Source organism: Eucalyptus grandis, chromosome 6, assembly GCF_016545825.1.
Source record: "Eucalyptus grandis isolate ANBG69807.140 chromosome 6, ASM1654582v1, whole genome shotgun sequence".
Classification (NCBI taxonomy): domain Eukaryota; kingdom Viridiplantae; phylum Streptophyta; class Magnoliopsida; order Myrtales; family Myrtaceae; genus Eucalyptus; species Eucalyptus grandis.
In genome coordinates, this window is record NC_052617.1 from 31,298,882 (window position 1) to 31,305,011 (window position 6,130).

Consider the following 6,130-nt stretch of genomic DNA (forward strand, 5'->3'; position numbering starts at 1 on the left):
CCACACAAACCCTAAAACCAGCCCTAGAGTTTGGCCAAACTAGCCCCAAAACCTAATTTAGTTTTATTACAATTTAAGAGATCTAATGCTTCCTATTCTAGAATATGCATAAACAAGAAGATAATTTTATTGTCTTGATCAAATATTTGGTGACCAAATAATCAAATTGTGCCAAGATTTCCAAAATTATTCAAGATTTGATCCAAGGTCATCTCCATGCCAAAGGTCATGAACCATAATGCCAACAGCTTGCTGAATTGCTTGGCACGTGCTCGTGTGATTGAACCGGTCAAAATAGACAACGGATCCTTAGCACCTCCTCCTTAATATGACTCAATGTCCACATCATTCCCTCCCCCGTGCAAAGGATTTGCCCTCAAATTATCACTTGCATCGAAAAAAGTCAAGTTAGAAACATTAAATGTAACACTAATGTCATACTCACATGGAAGATCAAGCTAGTAGGTGTTATTGTTAACTCTTTCCAACGCCATGAACGATCCGTCCCCTCATGGTAATAACTTAGAATGTCGCTGCTCAGGAAATCGCTCCTTACACATATGAACCTAAACCCAATTGCCGGGTTCAAACACCACTTCCTTGTGCCCTTTGTTGGCTTGCCTTGCATACTTTGCTCTCTCGCTCAATATTCGTGCACATCTTCTCATGCAACGCCTTGACAAATTCGGCTTTATTTGCTCTATCTAAATCCACACGCTCATCAATAGGTAAATGGGTTAAATCTAACGAAGTTAACGGATTAAAACAATAGACAACCTCAAATGGTGTAAATTCAGCAGCAAAATGCATGCTCCTATTATATGCAAACTCAACACATAGTATACAATCTTCCCAAGATTTTACGTTCTTTTTAATGATAGCATGCAACAATACCCATAGAGTTTTATTAACTACATCAGTTTGACCATTGGTCTGTGTCTAACAAGTAGTAGAAAATAACAACTATGTTCTTATTTTTTCCACAATATTTTCCAAAAGTAGTTAAGAAATTTAGAGTCTCAATCTAAAACGATCGATCTAGGCATCCCATGCAAATGTACAACCTCCCTAAAGAACAAATCAGCAACATGAGATGCATCATCGGTTTCATGACAAGGTATAAAATGAGCCTTCTTTGAAAACTGATCAATGACCACATAAATAGAATCTCTACCATGCTTAGACCTAGACAAACCTAACACAAAATCCATAGAAATATCAATCCAATGATGCGTTGGAATAGCTAATTGTAACATCCTTAACTTCAAGCCCTTTACATGGTAAAAGAGAAGTCCGAACTTGGTTTCACCCGCTTAAGCTAGGTTGTGTCTGCGCTTCCCTCCGATTATGCCTTAGGCATGAACCTCGAGCCAAATAAGATAGTCGATTGTGATCAAATTTGATTAGTCTAGGATGACAAGGCCTTCAAAAATTAGATAATTTCCAAGTTGTATTTAATGCTTTCGTCATGTAGTAAATTAAGCAGCACGGACACTTGGCACGTTGGGACTTTACATTAGAAAAGGCGTAGGTACACCTACACATCACCATGATATGTTCATTGTAACCTAGAGTTTGCAGCCCTCTCATCGTGGTCATTGCTCTCTCCTCCTCCTCCTCTCTCTCTCTCTCTCCTCAATTCGATTATGTTTTCTTTCCTTCTTTCTCCTTTTTCTAAATTTTTCATTAGTATATTAGCTTAATTTCATAAAAAAATCCCTAATTTTAAATTTAATCTTAAATCTATCTCGAATTTTTTGTGCCAAAATAAATATCCAATTTTCATTTAAGTTTCAATTCTATCTTCGTTGTCCACTTCCATTGCCACATCAGACAAAATTTATGATAAGGAAAAGGAAAACTAAGAGAGAGATTAAAAGAGAGAGAGAGAGAGAGAGAGAGAGAGAGAGAGAGAGCAAAAAAAAAAAAAAAATGTGTTAGAGAGGGTGGGAGAAAGAAGCACAACCATGGATGCTCAAGCTTTAAGCTCCTAGCGGCTATGGCCACTCAAGTTCCAAGCTCCTAGTCCTAGTGAGCACGAAACTTGACCAGCCATGGCCATGGTAGCCGCAAGCACATGATGATTACGCGGAGCACACAAGCAAATGGAGATGGGGATGAGCTAGGGGAAGAAAGAAGGGTGATAGCAGTTGTGGCCATATGGCACCATTTACCCGAGCTTACAAGCTTGATTGATGCTCCGAGTAGGCTGCACGAGAATGGGAAGACGCTAGCTTAGAATTACAAGTAGACTTCAAAGGTGAGACCTCTCCATCAAGCCTAAATTTGTAAGAGTGAAGTCACCAAAAGTGAGAGCAGCTGTGGGCAATTCTCTTGACGGTTAAAATGGGTAGCGGATAAGCAAGCGAGAGCGATGCCATCCTTTCATTGTATTACAAGTTAATCCCTAAATCCAATTCACATGCTTGAAAGATACTAGCTAACGTTGTGACACTCCCAGCACATCACAACTACTGTGACGCTCAATTTTTTTTTTAAATTCTTTTTGGCATGCGGAAACGTGTAACAACAACTCAATGCATTATAATCTAAATCAACGCACATAGAAATATAGAACCAGACACTTTTATTTATTTATATATTGTAGACAACCTAGGTCAAGTACATTAAGGTCAAAGGTTCCTTCTCCTAGCTATATCCAAAATACTGCCCCAACCATCCTATTGCCTATTTACACAGCCGCCAATATAACAAGTCATGGTCTCGCCAAAAATGCCACCCTCGTCCCCAAGTCCTCCACCTATTCGACCCCACTTTGTCGCTATCGTCATCACTGTCCGAAAGTGGGAGAGGCCCCACCGTATGCCCACCGATCCAGGCGTACAAGGCGACAAACCCAATCAACAAGTTGAGCATGAGATTTATTGGACCCTTTGAAATCCTTGAAATGATTGGGGATTTGGCTTATCAACTAGTATTGCCTCTTAGGTTGACAAATCTACATAATGTCTTTCACGTGTCGATATTGAGGAAGTATCATCTAGACCCTACTCATATACTAGATCATGAGGTTATCAAAGTGGATGAAAAAGTGAAATACATGGAAGAGCCGATGCGAATACTGGATCGGAAAGAGCAAATCCTCCGAACAAAGGTAATCCCACTAGTCAAGGTCTTGTGGCTACACCACGATGTGGAAGAGGCCACATGGGAAAGCGAAAAGAAGTGAGGCAATAATATCCCCATCTTTTCAATGAGACGTAAAAGTGCTCAATTTCAAGGACGAAATTCGTTAAGTGGGGGAGATTTGTGATATCGAATTTTTGCTCGAGCCTCAAATATTTAATGGTCCATGCTGCCGTAACACTGCGGCACCACCTCACCACATCCCCAAACCCATAGCCAGCTTCTTCTTGTAAGGCCACGAGTTGAGTGGTGTGGCCATTTCAAGTTGAACACGTCCATTGAGCTGTCAAAGGGGTAAATGAAAATTGCTCAGCAATGCCAATGTTTGCCTCCAGCGGTCCCTTCCTTAAATGGACAGCAAACTCCTTGAGCTGTCAAGTGGTAAATTAAAAATTACCACCAAAAAGCCACGTTTTTTCCCCTAGCAGAATTTTTCCTCAATTGCCAACATTGACAGAAACGTGGTGATTTGATCTCCTACGGTGCATGCATGAGGAGGTGGAAGAAGGTAATATAAGTAGAAACCAACACCATTTCCTACAACTTCATCATCTTCACCTCGGATTCTTCATCACACCCAAAAGGATTGCAAAGTAACACACCCTATGCTAGGGTGTGCATGGTTTGAGCAGGCGGTTCCCGACCTAGAATCGAGAACCGCCCATTAAGAACCGGTTCCAAAAAATTGGAACCAGAAACCTGGAACCACTCGCTAGTTGCATGGATCCACCCAGGAACCGGACTGCCGGTTCGGTCCGGTTCTAGGTGGATCCATATAACCGGTCCAACCTCCACGCCTTCCCCTTTTTGCCTTCAACTGGTTGTGACCCTCGCTTCACTTCTGTCTCAACCACCTCCACCATCTTGGCCACCACTTCCGTCGTCTCCCACTCCTCCCTCGAGACTAACAATGAGGAGGACAACGGAACGATGAGCCGTTCTTAGACCTAGAGTTCGCCCATCCCTAAAGATGAGGATGATGGGGAGAAGCCTAAGGAGGGGAGGAGGAAGACGGGAGGTAGAAGCGAGACGAGCCCAACTATGAAAAGGACAATAGTGATAGTGAATGCGGAGGTGGTGACGACGTGGAGAGAGAGTTCAAGTTCGAGGGAGGAAAAGAGAATTAACTTACTGTTTCGCCGAGTTCGAACTATAACTCAAAAGGAGATGAGTAGATCTAGAGGTGAATCAAAGAGGAAGAGGGAACTCGAGGAGATTTTGAATTAAAAGAGACGAGATGGAGTAGAAGAGTAGTGAATTGAGATAAAAGGTGATTAGAGCCCTAAATTTTATATTTGCTAATTTTGAATTTTTTAATATTAAAAATTATTATATTATTATAATATAACCGGTCCGATCCGGGTGGGGGGTGGGTGATCCACCCATGGAACCGTGAACCGGACTAGTACCCATCGATTCCTATAAATTGGAATCGGGAACCGGATCGGGCCCTTAAGAACCATTGGTTTCAGGCGGTTCTAGTCCTGGTTCCGGTGATCTAGGCGGGTCCTGTTCTTTTGCACACCCCTACCCCATGCCACCATCTGCTCACACCGTCTTGCTATTCCAACCGTCATCGACAAGAACACAAGGCAAGTAAATGTCTACTATTCTATACTTTGTGAATTTCATCATTGCTCGAGGAGGTGTATTCCGTTGATTTTCCATATCCAAAATCAAAGGATCAGCCATGAATATTGATAAAGTTACTGGTGCAATAGGAAATGAATCAATTATAGGGATTGAGAAGGATGAAGAGGATTGTGCAAATTGTGCTCGTTGGTGAATCTGGAAATTTTGCCTAGCCGAACTTCTTGCATCTAGGATTACTATGGATATTGAAAGTACAGTTGAGGTACTAAATTATGAATTTTGAATACATTTCAGCTTGTATAACATGAAATTGGGAATGAGACTGTGACTAGATGATCGAGTGGGTCATGGTTAAAGACTAGCAATTCCGGTGGTGATGCTATTGGTATCCTCATTTTCTTAACACCATCCATTGTCGCGATGGATTAGTTAATATGTTCGTGTTGGGACTATGCCGATATTCCCTGTGCCAGTTTGTTGATCTTCTGCTTGACTTGATTTCAATGTTTTGGGGTTCTTGTGGTCGTGGCTTTTCAATGGGCTAGTTACATGTTCTTTTTTGGTTCTTTTCTTTGGGTGCTTCGATTTTGGAAATCATCGTGGGATTTGTGAGGTTGGTGGGTAGTAGATGATTCGAAGGAATTTTGTTTGGTGGTGTTGATGAAATAATCTTTCATATCCTTCAAAGGAGCACTAAGAATAAGACACTCTTAACACTAACTTTTGATTTGTCCTTCGCCTTATCATTTTTGGGGGTGAAGAGATGATTATTCTAATCTTGCCGATTTTAATATTACAAATTTTGGGACTTTGCTTATACTTGGTTTCATATTCTCCTCGATTTTGAAACGTGAAATGTTTCATTTTTGTATTGGAAATATGAAAAATATTTTAAATTGAATTACTTAATTCTTTGTGCCATGATATAAATGTAGTGAATGTTGTTGACCCCCATAACGACAATGCCCCGGGTGTCGGGATCCCTAGAGGGGTGTAACATGGTGCCCTCCAGATGCTTGGGGGATATAATAAGGATCCCCAAGAGGTCCTCATGATGCCAAGTGAAGTGTGAGATGCCTAGAGAGGTGTAACACAACGCCCTCCGGATGCCTAGGGAATATGATAAGGGCCTCGGAGGTCCTCGCAATGCCAATTGGGGTGCGAGATGCCTGGAGGGGTGTAACATGGTTTCCTCTGGAAGATGGTGGTAGTTGAATCTAGACTAATTGAAGTTCCCAAATTTCCATTTGCTTCGTGGTATACCGTTTTCATGAATTTCTTTTAGAGCCAATGCAAGTTGAATTATTTTGATTTCATGTATTTTAGTTTTGAGATTCCGTCGAACGGGTAGTGGTAGATTCGCGTAGTATAGTCTAGTAGACTTATGCTT